At 39.6% G+C, this 20,394-nt stretch overlaps 1 protein-coding gene across 5 annotated transcripts in view; it reads left to right on the top strand.

The window, feature by feature from the left end:
- The window catches only part of foxp1b (forkhead box P1b), a 175,265-nt gene that overhangs the window by 39,311 nt on the left and 115,560 nt on the right, over nt 1-20,394 (top strand). For all 5 annotated transcript variants that reach the window (XM_037975527.1, XM_037975524.1, XM_037975525.1 and 2 more), the window contains one exon: nt 9,458-9,501. The gene's annotated coding sequence lies outside the window, so the exon portion shown is untranslated. The remainder of the gene's footprint in view (nt 1-9,457; nt 9,502-20,394) is intronic.

Here is a 20,394-nt window from a genome sequence, read left to right as displayed (position 1 = left end):
TGTTTTCTAACAGTGGAGCAGCAGAAGCAAAATGACTCCATTAAACCTCACCGGCTTTTCTACGTAAAACACGCCCACAACAACTTCTGACCAATCACACAACATTTGGCGCCAACCCCTGTGAGAAAAGGTTCGGCCAGGGCCTCGTGTCGAGAAGGGGCGGACGAAGCTGCTTCGAGAACAAAACGACGCGCTTTTTTTAATACAACCATGTGACTGAAAGCTGACGTTGAGGCTTCTCATGGAGTATCCAAACAGCTTAAAAGTTCTATAACCTTTGTATTTCAACCTAGTTCGTTTTAGATACTTTTTCAAATCTCCTAAAGAACTTGCATTTTTAAAAGAAGTAGTTATTGTCTTGATTTTATCCTAAAATTTACCTCGAATTTTTAAATCTGTTAAATGAAAGCCAATCTGCTCCTAATTGAGTTTCTAACTGAAAGAATTTACAAATAGATGCTATAAAATAAATTTAACTGTGTGCTAGAAATAGAGTGTAACTTATTACCACAGGAAACTGCATGTTTGCCAGTAATATGTGGCTATAGCAACTAGAGTTGTGGATCATAACACAAAGTATATAAAAAAAGGTTGTTGCCAAAGTTACGGTTTCTGTCTAAAATCCTTTTAGAAACACTCTGAGGTGAGGGTGCAAAAGGCACCAATAAGACTTCTCTTCCTTTTTTTTTTTCTTTTCTTTAACATTGTTTATGCCTCGAGTGCAGTTCCTCCCACCTGAGAGGGATGGTGTCTGTAAACTTCCTATTGACAAGTCTTGAAGCTCGAGGGGACATTTTGTACTTTAAAAAGAAAAAAAAAAATTCTTGTTTGTCGTTTTGTGTGTTGATATAGATAGCGTCATAACTTGTTTCCTGTGGTTTTCTTGTGATGTCTCTGTGTGCTGCAATTTACAAGTGCACATGAATGTTGTCTGCACGCCCCGAAGTGATGTGCACGTACACACACGCACACAAAGCCGAGCACTCTGCTCTGCTCCGCACTCGTCCTCTTAGCTCAGGCCAGAAACCCGACTGTGGTCATCAGTCCTCGGGGGCAGATGGACAGCATCTTCCTGGATGATTTAGTGCATCACCTGGTGGACACTGTTAAGAAGAGCACAGCATGATGGGAAAGCACACTCAAAGTTCTGAGCTTGTGCAGTTTGATGAAATGATCTAAAAATGTTCCCACACAGAGACATTTTTCTTCATAGTTAATTTTTTAGGGTCACAGATTAAAAATGAATGGAGCATTTGAACTATTTTGATAGGTTGGGACAGGAAAAATGAGAGCTGCTTGCAGACGTTTACAGCAGTTTTGTTAATTTCACTGAAATAAGATTATTTTTTAAACCCACATGTTCCTTAAAAGCAGGTCTCTAGGTGAAGAAGTAAATACCTACGACACAGGTTCACCTTTTAGTTGTCTTCATTCTATCTAACCAGCATCTCAAATCCTTTCATCCTTCTTCTTGTTAATCTGCAGGTCAGAGTTGCTCCATGAGACAAATGGTGAACTTCATTGAATTTAGGTTTTTAAGGGATGCAGAGTCTTCCTTGTTTTGATCACTTTTCTGTACCAGAGAAAGACCTCCTCTTTCTCAGATGCTAGCCAGCAGTATTTTTGCTGTAGCCGTGCAGACTTATCTGCGCTTGAGGTCTGTACTTTAATGGGCCTTATTGATCTAAACAACATCAGGGGTTGTGGTGATGTTATTAAGGCAGAGATAACTTCTTTGTAATTCCACTCCAACAATATATTATCCTTTTATTGGTCTAAATAACTTTGGCTTTTAGACAGTAATGCACCAGTAAGTCACAGCAGCTCTTCATGTCGGCAGGATCTTAATAAAGCATTTCCTCTGGACATCCTGCTGCGGAGAGAGTGAAAAACGACAGGTTAAAAGGCATGCTGGGAAGTTTCTGTGCCGCCGCTGTAAATTATCTCTTTTCAATGCGTAAATAAAAGTAGTATAGGTTTGTGAGCAGGAAGGGATGGGGGGGGGAGAGGTGGGCAACATTGGTTTGTACAAATGTGTTTCAACTGTTCCACATGTGGAGGTGCTTTTCTTTTTTGGGAGGGGGGGGGGGGTTATATTTTTTTTCTGCTGTCATGTATAAATAAAATGAAAGAAAAAACACTTGAAAATCTTATCAGTACATATATTTCCATAAAAAAGATTTTATACACGACAGATGTTTTAAGTGTGCCGTATAGGCAGTAAGAAAAGAAACAAGAAAAATCCATATTGGTCAGTTATCCACCCTGGAAAGTTATTTAATATTTTATTTGAATATAAAACACAGAAATGCTGCTGTAACAAAAGTAAACAAGATAATTAAAATTAGTTTTAGTCCTTAGTCCCTAGTTCTTAGTTAAAATAAAACCATGTTGCCTTTCATACTACGAGTACACAAATGCCACTCTGTCTTTGACACCTCTAGTAAATTTAATTTGTAAGAATGTTTTTTCTTTTTTTCATAGGTTAAGATGATTTGGAGTCAAACAGCCAAACAGTCCCTTTGTTTTTGTTATCTTGTGCTGCAGTCCTCTTGTTCAGCAGCTTTTCTGTGAAGCTTAAATCTGAATTATTCTGTCAACTTTATATTTGTTCAGTCTGTGGAACACCTGTTCCTGGCTGTTTGAGCATGCTCAAACATGAATACTTTGATTTTTACGTCTTAGCTGGAGAACTTTCTGAAGTTCGTCAGTATGCACAGAGAAGGTTGAGAAATCTTTATGCATTCGTCTAATCTCCTGATATACCATTATTTGTGTCAGGTAAATGGAATGTGCTGTTCATGTTTGTGTCAACTTTAGGGTTTTATAGTGCAGTGGCTCTTTAATATTACTAAAGTGATGAAATTATGGGGTAGTCTGTGACTGGGTGGTCCTTTTGACTCTTCTCAGACAGATGAAAAAGTTAAAGTTTTTTGTAAGCTTTATGTAAAGTCTTATTTATTGTATAATTTAAGCAGTAACATTTTTGAGAGAAATTAATTTGATCTTAGTTACTGAAAAAGTTAGTTTGAGTAACAGTTGAATGAATTAGAAGCAGTGGTTCTCAAAATTTTTTAGAGTGTCACTTCAGAAAATATTAGCTCTCTAATTACCACTATTAGAAGATAATAAAACCAGCAGTATAAGTTTAGAAGCCTGTTCCCAAGTCTGCATTTTCTGACATTAATCACATATTCATATATGACATAAACTGACAAAAAACAGACTGACAAATCTAATTAAATACCTACCTTTGACATAAAAACTAAATCTGTTTCTTTATCCTAACATCAACCCTTCAACAAATCCAACAGGCCAAAGGAAACACACAAAGGCTGATCAACCTCAGCTAGACCTTCCTTGGGTGGGGATGTCTACTGGTAATGACTGAAACTCCTGATGAACTCAAAGTCCACCACTGAGAATGTGTCTCAAGATTCAAACGATAAACCTAAAGACACTCTGATTGTTTAAATCAGGGTAGTCAACCCTGGTCCTGGACAGCCACTATCCTGCATGTTTTACTTGTCTCCTGCTCCAACACACCCGATTCAGTGGTTAATGACCTCTTCATGTTCTGCAGAAGCCTGTTAATGACACACTGATTCAAACCAGGTGTGTTGGAGCAGAGGAACAAGTAAAACATGCAGGATAGTGGCCTTCCAGGACCAGGGTTGCCTACCCCTGGTTTAAATATTACATTTATTTACTAATCTTCACATTTTCACTCCTGGATTAAACAGAGGAAATGGGATCTTGGTTGACATTCACCAGCCTGTGCTGTGCCCATGACTCCCAACTCTAAACTGCTTTAGTCATTGAACTGAATCTGGGAAACCCAATTGGGTCCAAAAACACACCTAATCTTTGTTGAAGAATTTGGTTTATGTGATGGTTTCATGCTTTCATTGCTGGGACTTGGCTCTTCCTCTGGACCACTACAAATGAATAGAAATGTATGTAAATTTTGAATCCAGTTTTTTCACTGTTTTCCACCTTTTGTTCCTAGCAGGTCCTTTAGTGGCTTTCCTGGCCCTGCTTAAGTAGCCATTATCACATTAGTTAACGATCATCCAGCCAAAGGGGTTCTCAAAATATTTTTCACTTGATTTTTGTTTGAAGTATTTTCATGTGAAGCCAAGATCATAATTTGCTTGAACCACTTGTTATTTTGTGCTTTTTAGCTTTGCATCATAGTTCGGCTTAAGGTGGCCTTAAGCGTATTATTTTACTTGTAAATAGTTGTAAAGCTATGGAATAAGATACAATAGTTTTGGAAATTTCTGCTGTTTATGAAATATAAATGGCATGTTTTGCACCTACAAACTTTAACAGACAGGTGCAATATTTCAGACTATTCAAGGGCAGCGTACATCCAATATTTACATGAATAGCAGCCCCATTCATCTAGCAGTGTGTTTTCAAAGGGTAGGGGGTAGGGCGTCATAATTTGCTGCTATTTAAAGCCTTGCTTTTTGTAATGAATTATTTTGTCACTTCCTCAGTGATGAGATTCATCTTTAATAACTGTAACAATTATTTTATTAAAAAGAGAAGCCAATGCATTATGGCTATCTCACCAAGGTCTCAAACTGGAATGAATTCTCATTAAGAGCATTATATTACCCCGGTGTGCTTTCAGCTGGATGTCCCGCTGAAATTACATTAGGTGTCAACAATTTTTGTGTTAGAAGTAAGCAGTCATATTTACAGAGGCTTGCTTTTTCATTTGCAGGCTGACACTGGGAGATGTATTAAAAAAGATACTAATGCGCTGTATCTGATTAAGTCACGCACAGAAAAAAAAACTTTTAAGTGTTGACTTTTAATATACGGCAAGCAATCCTCTGTCATCAACAAAGAGATAATCTTTATTCGGAACTTTTGATAGCTTGAGATTATTTTTGTGATTTATTTAGCCGGCACACGCATCACTCCAAAGCATTTAAATCTCCTCCGATATGAGTATCAGGTTGTTTGTGTCATGATTAATTCATCAGTGTATTTTCATCTACATCCTGCGTTTCTTCTGATGGTTAGCGTGGTGTGCAACATTGTGTTTTGCTAATGGTTCCAGGCCCAGGGTTGCTGCTAATGACATGGTTGTAATTGTTTGTCAGTGTGATAAGTGTGATTTCCTATTTCCATGTGAAGTTGGACATTTGATGAAGGAGGGATCTTGTCAGGAAGACAAACTGCTGTCATTTGTCACCAGCTAAATGAGCTTCTCTCCAGACATCCTCTTGGTTTTCTTGGCAATATCATAATCACAGATCCTTTTTGGGCTAGTGCCACAATTTCCATATTATATGCTGCTTCGTATTAAAGGGCAAGAAACAAAAATATTAGTCCCTGCATGCTTCTCCGTGTGGAAAGCCAGATAAAGAAAGGGGAACAGTTAAACTTTCTTTCTTTTGGATAAAACCCAGAAGTTGCAGGACTAAAATTAAGATCAAATCAACAATGAGATAAACATCTATGACACTTAGTTTTGTTCTATGCTGACATATAGGAAATTTTTAACTGTATTTCCAGAAAAAAAGAAGTGAAATTACTGAGTTTGGTAATCTGTTATTATTAGTGTTTGCTAGCAGTCATCACTTCCTTAAACTTTACATTCTTAAATGGAGAAACAGTTTCGTCATCTTGCAGAAAGATGTTGTTGGTTCATTTTATTGTGTAAATTTAAGTCCTGTCCACACCTGCCTTGAACATGTGTCTTAGGTTACCAGATCTCTGATTATGTCACCTAAAATGGCATAAAAATATTTGCTTGGGATTGCATCTCACTTCCCAAGTCTGCATTTTCTGACAGTAATCACATATTTAAAATTTATAAAGACTAGTTCGTGCATCTGTTTGCAACTCCATGGCTCAGTTAGTTACATTCTTAAGCTGGATTGTTTTCCAACTCAAATGCCGCCCCAAACTGTTGATGCAAATTTCACAGCAAGACTTGTGTTTAAACTCATAAGATACACACACTGTCACATAGCTTAAAAAGCATATTTCGATGTGTATAATTGTATAAAAGCTTCATTCAAAAGAAATTGTACCTGCGCCATTGTAGGGTATTGTTCCCATATAAATACCCCATCCTTCAATTTTGCTACTTCATGTCAAGGGCTGGTGATGTCTCAATTCTGTTTGTGAGGATTGTTAGTGAAAATAATAGGTCTATCTGACCTTTAAATCTCATGCTAGCCATGCTAGTAAAACTCCAGTTTTAAAAATGTTTTGTTGTCACCAAAACATTATGTCTAGGTTTATGTATTCTTATGTATTAGGCTTTGTGTCATTGTAAGTCATCATTAAAGCAATGTATCTAGTTACACAGCACACTGGAACTGCAACAAAGACATGTTCCATGTGTTTACATTCAAGGAATCAGTGACGATTGTTGGGGTGTTGGCTTCTTGAACTGGGGTCCCATTTTGGAGTGAAATATTTCAACCACTTCCCCTTGTGACTTCAAATTAAGAGCTGAGTGGACAGTCAAAAAAAAAAATCTTTGAATAGGGGTAACACAAGGAACAGCCTATGTGTCACAGACCACTGTCAAATTTTGTATTAGGAACTGTATCGTAAAGACACCCAAATTGACAGGTTTTCGCCTGTGATCACATCACCAAAGACACATAATAATTTCACTAATGTTCATCTCATGGTATGGTAACATTCAGTATTTGAAATATAATCAGTAATGTATATTTTGGAATCCTGTCTTAACAATTTTATCATGAAGCACATGACTGCAGTAATCAAGGTTCAGGTCTGTTGAACTACAGGCGTACTTTTAAAACTATGATTTAGTTACCTTCTGAAAAGATTTCTAATTAGTTTATTCTGTGACGTGGAACACATTCCTCCTAGTTAACAATCTAATGAACTAAACAAGCCAAACAAGGATGAGGTACACCAAATAGGTCTCCTGGAGGAGCTACTTATTGTCCCAATTGGCCTTCTGTCTTCCCTTTCCACTCCACATTGATTCCTGTCTTCATTGGTTATGCTCAGTTCGCCTTAGCACACATGGGTGGTGTAATCAGTTAAATGTAGCCTTTGCTTTCTTACTGTTACCTAGGTCCTTAACACTGATATTTTTTCCTTCAAGGACAAATGGTGTAGGAGAAGGCAGATCCCGTGTGAACTCCCTGTGCTCTCGCTAAGCAGCAGATCCCTTTTCTGCACCAGCTGTTCTCTCAGATACACCAGGCCGTGCTGAAATTCTCTTAATATAATTCTGGGGGCTCAGGAGAATACTGCAAAACAAGCGTGCCAACGAGGAGAACGTTGAATTTTTCATAAGTGGGCTTCAAGCTCGCTGTGTTAGTGGGCAGCGCTCTCATTCATGAGCAGATGTTCGGTGCAGTTACACTCTGCAGTTAATGTGAACTTACTGGCCTCTCTGCCATTGGCTGCAAGGACGTTGGCAGCGATCTGACATCTGAGAATTACTCCTAGTAAAAGGCGCAGGCCTGGAAAGCATTGCCCGGCCTTTTTTAGCCACTTCTCAGCCCAGGAGCTGGATCCTGGACGGGGAAAAGCACTGACAGCCCATCCGTCTTCAGTTCGACAGTGATGAAACACTTGCCACTGTTTGCTTGGGGAATAAAGATGAAATTCCTGCAAATAGATAATTTCCAAAAGTTTTATATCTACTTTTGATGACTCGTGAAACATGAGCTAATTGCACTCAGTTAGTAAATTATACTGTTTGTGAGATATAAATACCTAAAGCCCCTATTGTTAGAACGAAACAATAGCACTTGCAGAGAAATTATTCTATTACCCTTGAAATAGGAAACTCATAGAAACACGGCACCTGTGAGGGGGTAACTGTTTGGCCCTGAGTTGAAACCAGCTGGTGCTGTGGTCGACCCGATAGGCTATATCCTCTCCCCAGCCTGGTGCTTCAGACATCTGCATGGCCAGACTGCCCAGCCGTGGTTTGATGTGGCCATACAGATCTGTAATAGTTTCCTTCTAACTAAGCAAGCGGCTGTGTGATTAGAGTGTGTACGTGACATCAGGATTAGCAGGCAGCGTGCCAATCATCCTGAGTTTGTGTGAAAGTCATCACACTGAAGTTGTGCATATGGGACCTAAACTGAGCAAATGACAAGCTCTTGTTTCCACTGCACATCTCATTTTCACGTTCTAATTGGTCGTTTTCAGGTTGGCTTTTACGAGAGCAAAACTAATTAGTGTTTCTAAATTCAGCAGAAAAAAAAGTCAGCTAGCTTGATTGTTCTGGTTTCCTCTCCAGTGTCAGGCGCTCAACAAGAAAATAAGACTAATCACTTTCAAATTACTTGTATTTTTAAACCTTAAAGCCTAATGTAACTCCCGCTCTCTTGGCATTTTGTTTGGCAAGATCAGGGAACTGTGGCTGCCCTCTCGCCTGCGTACTCTCTTTGTGATTTGTGGGAAGTTTGGACTTGGAGCCGGTGGAAAAAAAAACAATGCGTTGTGTTTTAGGTGGGGTTATTTCTGCTTTGATTGGGAACGTCCTGCTGACAGGAGCAGCCCAGCAAGTTTACAGTAGCTGTGACATTGCTGTTACCTTTATTCAAAGTCCTCCAGCTGCAGCGAGCCCTCAGGAAGCCCAGCACAGGCCCACATGGGCGGCCGGCGGCCCACGGAGAGGGGAATGAGCCCTGTTTGAGTTGGCAGATGCTCCCCTCTCGGGGAACTTTTGCTGCCTCTGCAGAAAGGCCAGTGGCGTCGACTCTGGCGGGGCGGCGGTGATTCAGGGGGCAGGATGGGCTTTTTCCACCTCTCCTCCCTTTCAGGAAACACATTTTGCCGTTTGTTCCTTGTGTGCTTGCAAACGGAGGAAAGGAGTTAAGGCGAAGGGACATGGGGCACTGAGTGGCATAGCTCAGCTGTGAGAAAGTGGAGAGAAACGTTTAATAATTGGAAAAGGGCAGTTCATTATTGTGATCAAGCCAGATCACAAAGAGGCTTCTCTTAACTTGCTTTAGAAGACTTTCATGTAAACAGAATATATATAGTCTATAAATATTTTTCCAACAGTGCTGTGGGAATTCAATCTTGAGAAGCCAGTAATTAAAAAATGCTAGAGCCATTACCAAGTTAAATTGGACTCATTTTCAGTTTTTAAATGTGTCAATATTTGTTTGATCAAGGGAGTTGATTGAGCTGCTAAATATGCGTCTATGGATATTTAAAGGCAGACACTAAATTTAGTTTCAGTGAATATTAATTGACAGTGACCTGTTTTTGGTCCCATCACTACTGTTTTCATATTTACTGTAACTCAGAGGTGCACGCAACAGAAAAAAGTATGTTTGTACTTTTTATCACTTTTGTGTCTGAAGTAATTTCCACTTTCTCTTTTTTTTTTTTTTCCATTGTACCACTCCAACCTCACGTGTTTCCCTCCTGCCTCCTCTCTTCTTCTTCCCATCTACTCTGCTGCTCGCTTCACCAGCCAGGAGACTTCAGTGGTGACATCCTGTGGAGCCAAGGTTCAAAGTAAGTACCTCACCGTCACATCAACAGAAACGCTGCTCATGTGCCACCTTTTGGACTAACTTGTTTTTAATTCATTTTTTAATTGTATGAAAATTGTTGTGGTTTGAATACCACAAAACGATAAAAAAAAAGGTTTTGCATAGTAACCGATTTCTTGTTTCCTGATGCAGTCGATCATTGACGCAAGTTTTGAATGTTAAAAATATGCTGACAGTGACACAGCTTGTCAGTGGGAGTCCTATTGGTGCAGACAGTTAAAGGTTAACCATGAACCTGTCAAGTTCAGAACACTGCAGCCAGGAGCCGGCTCATGTCTGCAATCCTGGACTATCCTAGAAGTCATTACACCTTGTGTGGTGTATAAACACCTCAAAAACAAACAATGACCCTGGGCAGACTCTGCGCTGCAAGTGTAGTGTAAACATGAAACATGGCTAACCTTCACGCAGGGAAGACTTCACCTTAAACCTGCTGTTTGTTTTATAGTCCCTGTCGACCTTGGTCAGGTGGAGTTTACATCTCTTCAGTTCGGTTTTGGTGGATGGAGTTCAGATTTTATATTGACATTTAGGTTGAGGTTAGGTGTTGTCGTTGTTCATTTTGACTATCTTCTTCTTATTAGTATTACTATTATTACCATCTATTTTAAATATCTATGTGTTTTTAAAATAAGAACTTTGAATTGACATTCAGAGTTGCATGTCAAATATGAATGTTAAAATTTGTAAAACTAGGATAAAAACGGCTTTGCCCTGCCCACATATCTTACATGAACCTTCCATCAAAAAATTGGAAGAATTTGCATTTCCTGTGAAAATGCAGTGGGAATGCTAAGTGCTAAATGACTGTCCTGAAATTTGTTAAACAAGCTGAAACGGAAGTATTCAAGTTAGGACGAGCAAAACGGAAGTTAAGACGAGCAGAACGAAAGCTAAAACAATGAGAGCAGACATACAAATGAGCAGAACACAAGCCAAATCAAACAAAACAGTGAAACGTTACAATAAGCAGAACAGCAGCTAAAAGCTAAAATTAGCAGAACAGTAGCAAAATGATAAAAGTAGCAGAACATTAGCAAAGAGCTAAAACCAGCAAAACAGTTGTTCAAAGCTGAAAGCATTTGAATAGTAGCTATAAGCTAAATAAGCAAAGCAGTTGCTGAAAGCTAAAATCAGCAATACAGTAACTAAAATGCAATTTTAGAATAACAGCTAAATGGAGCATACAAAAACAGAGCAGGTTTGCTGAAGTAGATTTCAAAAAGAAAACTGTTTTTGAAGAAAGTGAAGAGATCTGTATATTTACAGGGAACATTTTTGTAAATAAAGTTAAGTATTTTCAAAAGCAAAAAGGTTACAAATACCAAAAGCCAAAGCAGTACAGTCCGGATTGTGCTGAGCATTTTGATATTAGGTTAAAATAACACAAAGCATGCAGAAGTAGTTTGATTGCAAAAGATGTATCTTAAAAAAACTATGAACAAAAAAACCAATAGTCTGAATGCTGACTCAGCATTTACCCAATAAATACTTTTTTTTTTCTTTGAGCCCACAGTGCGTGTCAGGCCCTGATTACACGTGAACGATCTCCTGGAAACGTTAGAGATATAAACTAGAGAGATGTTGATTGGAAGTCCTGTTCCCGCTGAATCTGCTTTAGTTTCCATGCCAGGTCACTGGCTGGTGCTGGGATTTTTGGATTTCAGTGACATGCTCATGTGTGCAGACACTTCGGTCTCTCCAGCATGAAAGCAGTTCCATCCAAAATGGTGAATACTCGTACATTTGTTTGGAGCGACAGTGAGGTTAGGTTGCTGCTGCACATTGAAAAGGGTGAGCAGCACAAACAGCACTCCGCTGTCCGCCGTTGCTGTTCATCTACTCCTTGAATCACAGAAAAAAAAAAAGTTGATTGCAGCCTTCCATAGCGCGCAAGTGTGATGTCACATCGATGCTGGATTTCTCCAAAAACATCCCCTCTAAAACCTGGGTTCAAAAAGTGCACGAACAGCCGAATCGCAACAGAAGTGTTCAGCAACATGGCGTAAACAGGGCCTCGGCTCCGTCACACGGATCCGAGGGTGACCGAACAACAACGTGAACCCGTATTTTTTAATAAAGCCCAGCTGCTGAATTATCAAATAGAGTCTCTAATTAAGGCCTGGGTGTACACCCATGTAAAATTCTCTGTGGAATGCTAACAACCTGTGATATTTCCACAGGAATTTGCAGTGCAGGTCTCAGAGAAGGGAGAGGAGTCAAGGGTTTGGGGTTCAGACAGAGGAGGGGCTGTGTTCATGTGGCAAGCCAACATGTTGTTCACATCCGTGTCAGATTGAGGCTAATGAAGGACAGACTGATTCTTGGATACAAGCCCTAAGTAAATGATCCCTCTTTGAATATATCAGAGCTCTACAGAAGCAGAGTGACTCCCTGCTGCTCCTGCTCTGCCCTGTGTTGTCTTGCGGTCTGACGAGGTTGTTCACAATGTTTGATCACGTCCTAAACCGTTCCGCCCCATTTTATTTTGTTTTACAGCAGTATTTTTAATGCTCACTAAGCAATGAGGAACCGCACCATGATCATTTCCAGGTTAATATGTCTGCAAAAACAGTTTGATAGTAAATGGAAAGTCTGAGCATTGTGTCATTTGACAATGTAAATGAGCCATCTCAAATTTTTCCCCACCCTCTTAAGAAGGATTGCATTTACATAACAGGCTGGGGTTTGATACTCATGCAAATTATTCACACAAACCTTAGTTTTGTCTTTTTTTTTTACTTTAGTTTTTATCAAAATGTTTTGTTAATCAAAATATTTAAATAAAAATGCAATCAGATGAATAGGAAAAAAAAAAAAGCTGTGAGTGGAAAAAAAACAAACTCCCACAGCAGAACTTTTTGAAGCAATTTACAGTTGCAACGGTGCTGTGCATGGAAATGAATCCTAAACTTGTAATTACATGGCACTTTTGAATATTAATTGGACAGACAAGGACACAGAAATGTGAATTGTAAATTTACCACTCCTAAGCTACTGCAGCATTCCATTATTAAATACCTTTCTGCTCCTGTGGTGCTGGGCTGCTCTCACTAAGTGAAACACTGTCATTTGATTTTCGCTGATATAGCATGTGTACTTCATAGATGGATGGATTGGATGTATCCAATTAGCCATGGTCATTGCTTGTGCATTTAAGCTGACAGTGGAACTCCTGCTTGACTTGAATTTGATAATTTTTTATTTCTTTTTTTTAATACTCCTAAAAGTGGTTTAAAGGCCCATAAAGAACACAGTGTGTAGATGGCACACCTGATACAGATTTGATTTACAACTCTCATAAATTGTCCTAATCAGACAGGAGAGAGAAATAACTGATTTTCTGGACGTGATGTAAAGAAAAAGGGAAACCCTTACAGGATGAAAATGTGACCCAGATCTTTACCTTTTTTCTGTTTTACCCACAATACTGGAATTACTTTTGACTTTCATTCAAGATGTTAAATGTGAATATGTGTGTTAGTAGATAATGCATTTCTTTAATGCAGAGCCCCATCGTTGTACAGCTCATACTTTGGTAGTCGGCTTTGAAAAAACGGTGGCTCATAGCATTAACCACCGCACAGATGCTCATCGTATCTGTTCAGGCCTCCTGACCTTCCAAACGACTCATACCATGCTGGCCAGTTTGTGAGTGAGAGCCCTGTTTGTAAACATGAAAGGAAGCATGAGAAGCACGTTTGCCCCGGTTGTGCTCGGCTCACAGACAGGCACAACACAACATGACAAGCAACAGATGTGTCACAGAGGCTGAAATCAAATCAGCCGTCCAGCATGGACTTGTGCACACCATCAGACACGTTTGCAGTGATGAGGCAGGGAGACAGCGAGCGCTGCTGGCAGTTGAGACAAGGCAGCGCCTCTGCTGCTCCCAGCTTCCTGTCTGGAAAAGGACAGGCCTGTTTGTGGGCTGCTTTGACACTCCAGTCACTTTGTCATGTGGGGGTGTTCACTCTGATCATATGTACACACTGCATTCAAAGAGCGTCATATCAGCCGTGTGACAGGTAGGCTCCCAATGAGACAACAGCCAGAGGGGATGTCCTTTTCAATACACTGTGTAAGTACAAATGCACAGAGCGCCGAGACAAAATAACATCACATGACAACATTTTGAATGCTCTTGTGTTGTCTTTTTGCAGTTCGGAAAGGAATTTGCACCAAAATGTGGTTGTAGTGCTGCTCTGCTGCAGAACAGGCAGGCCTGTAAAATGAAGTCGCAGCCAACCACGAACTGATTGTTGTGTTTGACAGTGGCAGTAAAAGGACAACGTGCGTTAACTTTACACAATGAACATGTTATTGGTATTCTCAGAAGCCTAATCTGCGCGTAGCCTCTGCCCCGTAAGCAAATAGTGTGGCTTGATGTTGAGCCGCGGAGAGAGAAACGGGAATCCATCATCAGAGTGAGTGAATAAATGAAGTTGTAACAACAGCTGCTTGACTGAGTACGTATTACAGCCTGTCACCCCACATCTGTTTACCTCTGACAGCCATATGAGTGTTTATATCCACAGGTGTAATTGAGCCATTTTCCTGAGGGCAGCTGTAGCCTTCACTAAGTTATATCCTAACTTTCCATTAAAGCGTAGGGGGGAAGTTTTACTGATAGCAATCACACCCAGCAACACTGCTATGTAAATATGGCTTATCGGCTTTGCCAATTTGGTTAAGTGACATGTACGTGGGTGATTTACACATCCAACTCTATGGCTCTGACACGGGCCACACATTGCAGTCATTTATAAAACACAGGTAACTTACATTTTTAACAAGCAGCAAGAACTTAATCACACAAATGATCTGTGCCCGACTCATTTTGAGGAGAAAAAATGCAAATCCAAGGTTTTCAGCCTGCCATGAGGGTAAACTTAACTGTCCGCATTCAGCATGCACAGTATATGGAAATTGAAATGAGAATATCTAGATCTAAAACGCACCATTTAAATATTCAAATGTTAACACCAAACAATATAATGCATTATGGCTTTTAGTATTTGCATACAACTCTGTTTGCTGCTGTGTGCCAGGTATAACACAAGGAAGAGAGAGGCCGAGATATGGAGAGGTAGAAACACCGAGTGGAGGTTGTGGAGCACACAAACAAAGCCGTTGTCGGCTGGTCATAGGGAAATTGCACGTGATAACTGTTGAGTTTGTTTTAACATTTATCTGTGTTGTAATGTCCCTGCAGTTAAAGAGAGACAGCTTTCCCTACGCAGCCGAATCTTCTCTCTTTTTAAGTGTTTTCAACTGAAACACGTTTTGTCTTTTTTGATACACTGAGAGCAAAACAAACTGACAATTACAGAGCATTCGATGGTGGACGAAACGTCTCGCTCAAGAAGGCATATAAAATGCTTATTTATTTATTTATTTTAAAAAAGGACCATATGGTGACAACTGTGTGTTGGGATCTGATACAACCCAGCAACAGGTTAGCTGAAACCTTCCGTCACCCTTTTTTAATTCAGAGCAACAGACTGGCTTGTATGAATAAATGACTTTGCAGCCTACATTAACAGAGACCTAACAAGGTCACAGCACTAACAACTATGTCTATGAGAAGAAGCATTGTACTGAATCAAAATAACATCCTTTTAGGTTTATTCTATTTCTCTATCCTTCAGAATTATGGTTTACCTCACAAAATATTCCACTCCTGTCTCTCTTTTGACTTTTTCTACATCGTTGGCTGTGATTCTTAGGGTTAAATTAGGAGCTGATTGACTCAGAGACACGGTGAGGCAGGAGGAGGCCCCAGACACCATCTGACAGGGTTAAACATAGTGACGGATTGCCAGTCCAAACAGTGACATCTGTGACCACTATAACACACACAGTGTCATTAAACAGAATACGTGACTCTCACTTCTGTTCAAAATCACCTTCCTGTAATGAATCATTTAAGGAATAAGAGAGACTTATTTGATGCCTTGTCACTTTGTGTTTAAATTTAGCTAATGCCATTGTCCAGCACCTCGATTAATAGTTTATCAGTCTCCACTATACATCTCTATGATATATCGCTTTCTGTCATTGAACTGCACTTGGAAGTCAGTTTGATTTTGAAAAACAATAAGGAAAGAAAGAATAAGATCATCAAAGTGCACTTCCACACAGGTAAGACAGTAACCTATAATATGAAAAATAATTTGCAGAATAAGTCTTCAGAGCACTGAGCCATTGCATACTTCAATTAAAAAAAGGCTCTATTTTTTTTTACATGATAATTAGATTGAGACCTCATACAGGGAACAGTATGCAGCCTAAATGTAGTTTTAAATGAGCCAGAGGTTAGTAGCGGTGAAAGTTGGTTGTGAGAGAGTGGGGCCTACCGCAAGGGGTTGACCACGGAGTCAGAGATCGGCTTCCCTGTCAAATAAAGATTAGGCCTTTATTTCAGCATCTAATCCCTGTAAGTCTCCAGCAGAGGAACTTGGGAAGTGCACAGCTTTTAATGGCACAGAGGCTTCACTGTCTTTCTTCTTTTTCAGCACTAGTGAATACAACAATCCCTGGTTACTCGGTCTATTTAAACTTGGATTACAAATCAGATTAAGATAAAACAAGAAGGTTGTCATAATTCTTATTTAGCACATTTTAGTTTTCCATTCTAATGTGTTACTTTGCTTCAGATGGTTCTTATTGGCTACTGGCACTTTTTGTCGCTGCTATTCTGTATTTACCTCTTTGGTGTTTTGTTAGGGCGTTTTTTGGTTTTATTTTCTCACATCTACTGGATAAATGTCTCCAGTATTTTCCTCTCAACTACGCAGAACATCCTATTTTTTTGCATTATTAATGTGTATATTGAATTATTGAAGGAAGATAATTTCTGATCAGATTAATATTAAATCCTTGTGAAATATTAATGGCTAATGTTAAAATTGATGATCTTACGGAACCATAAATTTAATCATAAACAGCCGTTGTAGCAGTGGTGAGGAGTCAAATATGGCGGGGCTGCTTTAGCCTCTTTTAATGCCGTTTCCCTTGAGCTTAGTGAATATGAAATATTGCTGTAGTCCACTTTGTTCTGCAAATGTCATCGTCCAGATCTGCCCCGAGGCTGACGGCCACGCCACACGGGGAAGTTTCAGCAGCGTTGGTCTCTGGGTCTCCTTTGTCACCTTGTCCACGTATGACCTGAACTGCAGCCAGGGGAGAAGTTGCAAAGATGTTTTGATGTTAATATTGAGCTGGTTCCTTTATCAACCTCTGCTGACTGGCAGAGCTCCACTGGCAGCCTCCCAACTCTTAAATCTTGCTCTCAGGGCTGGTGGCTAAACTCAAAATAACATTGGCACTGCCTTTCCCCTTCTTTCTTTAACTTTTTGTCTTTTAACCACAATTGGCACAAAGAGACTTTGATCATGGGATCCTAAAGCAGGTTAAATCCAGTCTTTGTCAGTTTTCATTTAAATAGTGACACTCGGGAAGGGTTTGATACATCATTTATTTCATTGTTGGTTTGTTATTATAATCTTCAAATTCTGTTTATAAAATATGGAAATTCCTATAATGGTAAGCACCTAGAAAATAAAGTTACATTATATATGTTTTAAATGTTGGTAAAGAGCATAATGGCAGACTTGAGAGACTCCCTGTTCAACATTTGATAGCCAGGGAGAAGCAAATAATTTCAAATATTTGATATTTAAATTATTTTCAAATGAACAGAGACATGAGTGGAACAGAGGAGAGGGGTTTCCCCCGGTGATCCTCCAGGCTCCTTTGTTTCCTCGGTGCGTCTCCAGCTCATTATTGTTCTAAGCATGTGAGAGAACCAAACCATACTCCTTAACCCATGGCTGGTTGACACCTCGGGTCCAACACATACGCATATACAGTACACACCAGCACACCAACAAAAAAACCCAACTCTCGGCTGTTTAAAGTCCACTCACTTTTTCAGGAAGTGATGGCCGTCAAGCTGTTCTGATTAAAATGACAATAGTCTAATTAACTCGACCTCAGTGTCAGTGCACTAAACGACTGATGGCTCACCAGTTCCTGTTTGAAAACCCTTTGTCTCCTCATCGTACAAAACTGTTTTTTTTTCCTTTTTTTTTTTTAAAGAAATGCCTCAACCCCATTTGACAAGATTTGCTAATGGCAATTATTTCACATAAGCTAATTAAATCTAGGCAAAAAATAGAAAAAGTAGAAATCCTCCACTACGTTCCTCCAGGGATTTGTCATTTGGAGTATAATATCACAAGCTCCTCCAAGCAATGTTAGTCATTTAGATTATGTACAATTCTAAAGTGGTGTCTCGGTCTTTAGCCTGATTTCATTTCAAACATTTTTATTAAAACTGTTTTTTTCACCTCTGGCCCTCGTTGGTCAACGGGTCAAACAGACTGATGATAACAAAAAAAAAAAAAAGAAAAGAAAACAAGATGACACATTCAAGGCAAATCAGCTTCTGCAACTAGCAATTTTTGAAAAGCACATTTTACTCAAACCCCTTATTAATCTTTGTGTTGTTTGATGGACTCAAATAAAGTGTGGAGGAAAGAAAAAGGAACAACAACTTTAATGACTGAAGAAGAAACTGCTTTTTGTTCTGTTATCTTTCTGTTGGTGATTAAGGTCTATAGGGAGATAATTACGCTTTAGTGTGGAGTTAATGAAACGAAAACTTCTCTTTTCTTGTGAAAAGGAAGGGCATATCTTTTGTACGGGTATCTGCAGACATCTCCCACCCTTGACAAGGCGCACTGAGGATTGGTTTTGTTTTAAGGTTGCAGCCCCCCCTCCTTCCCCGCCTGTCAGTCTGTGGCTGATATGAGCGATCCATGAATGAAGCCAGAGTCAATGAGGTCTGTCTCTCCACTGCACTGCTGCATGTGCCTGTCTGTGAGCATTAGGGTTGCTGTAAGACATCAAATGAGAACATCACAACAGGTCATCGGGGATACGCGCTAATTTGAATAAAAGAAAATCCGGGCCAGAGAAAGATGAGGAAATTTATCTCAATTCCAAGTGCTACATATTGTCAAAGCAACAAGCATGTGACCCCACTTTGTTGAACAAGGAAGGAATGCACAGATTTGAATTTATTACGCAGGAACACGGGAGCCATATGTATCATGTGACTTCAGATGCCCCCGTTTAACAAGCGGAGGTGTTGACCAAGGCATCGTCCGAAACGCTGCTGAAGCCGCGCAGCACAAGTGGTGGCCAGAGAGCACATATTAAGCTGTCCTTGTGGAAGTTCACATCTGGTGTGTGTGTGTGTGTGTGTGTGCGTGTGTGAGGGGCAGTGCTCCCCCTTCTCATCTCCAGCCCCTCCAACAGCACTCTCACATTTCATCATCTGTTCTCCAGCGCCGGGGCGCTCCGGCACAAGTTGGCCGCTCTGGATCCATCTGTTGTTATTATTTTCCACTGATAATTGGCTTGAACAATGGAATGCCTGTGTCCCCCTCGCCTTTGAAACCGTACACCCTGTTTATTTTCCAGAGGTCTCATTCCTGCTCCCCTTTCTCTATGTCTGTCTCTCGCCTCTGGATTTCTTCGCGTCTCTCCCCTCCTGTCAACTAGTGTCACCTCCCCCCCCAGCCTCCCCTGTTTTTATTCCCCCCTGATCCATTTGAGAGAGTTTCACATGAAAATTACGTCTCTGACTGGCCATCTCAGTATGTGTCACCTAGCATCTGATGCTCCTCTCTAGATTTTCTGGATGGGCTCATATCTCTGGCAGTTTTTTTTTTGTTTGTTTTTTTATTTATGTGATCCCCACCACTCTGTACAATTCTGCAGTCGCCTCCTTAAAGGAATGGAGACGGGTGAGGAGAATAATAGGAGAGGGGGAGAAGGGATATTAGAGAGTCTTTAGAAAGAAAGTTGTTGGGCAATAGCTGCCGGTAGCAAGAAATAATATATAGGAATAAATAAAGAAATCACAAGGTGGACTTTTTTGAAAGGAGGACATTATTTCAATGAAAAACCTCACCAAAAAAAGCGACCCACATAACTTAATTAAACTGTAGTATTTAAAGTTTTAATTAGAGTTTTAGGCTGTAATTAAACTGTTTCAAATTGAAATTTTCATAGTTGGCATAAAACTGTTAGTTTTTTTTTATCTCGAAATGCCCCAGTCATTTGTTTTGTCCAAAAAAAAAAAAAAAAATTGTCATTTAAGACGGAGCATCTGCTGCCTGCATTTTAATATGAAAAACATATGAATCGACTGAAGTTGCTCAAATTCTGTGCATGTGACACTTCAGCAGTTCTGCAGTACAATGAAGAAAACAGCATTTGTTCTTATAGCTTCTAAAGCTGTTATTGGTAACCAAGTAACTTTAAAATGTTTGAAACAAAAGAATAATTAAAAAATGAGAAGTGGGAACAAAGTAAAGCTCTAAATACAACCTTAACTAGATGTAACTGACTGATTAATTGGTTGATATTGGCCACTTTTTAAAATAAACAGTTATCAGTTGTACCTATGCATACTCAGCTGGTTAATAAATTGGACAACAAAGATGCGGCAGCAGCTGCTACAGCCAGGCTCCTGGCAAGAATGCTTTTCTACATGTAATTTTTATGTGTCCAAGTTGCCCTAAATGTTGTGAAATAAGTGTTTGTTTAAGTTAAGCAATTATGTTATATTTTCTCAAAAGGAACAAAAACACATTGGTTTAGAGAAAAAAAAGAAAAGAAATCGACCATCGGCTGCCCTGATTTCCTAAGATTGTTATCAGCATAGAAAGACTTAAATCAGTTGGCCAGTGAAAAAAATAGTTATTATGCATAGTTTAACATAGTAGAAGTTAATCTGGAACATCTCCAGGAAAAAAAACAAAAAATAAAATCTTGAGTA

This window comes from Kryptolebias marmoratus, linkage group LG4, assembly GCF_001649575.2.
Source record: "Kryptolebias marmoratus isolate JLee-2015 linkage group LG4, ASM164957v2, whole genome shotgun sequence".
Lineage (NCBI taxonomy): Eukaryota > Metazoa > Chordata > Actinopteri > Cyprinodontiformes > Rivulidae > Kryptolebias > Kryptolebias marmoratus.
The sequence above is the reverse complement of the archived record's forward strand: the minus strand, read 5'-3'. Positions and strand labels throughout refer to the sequence as shown.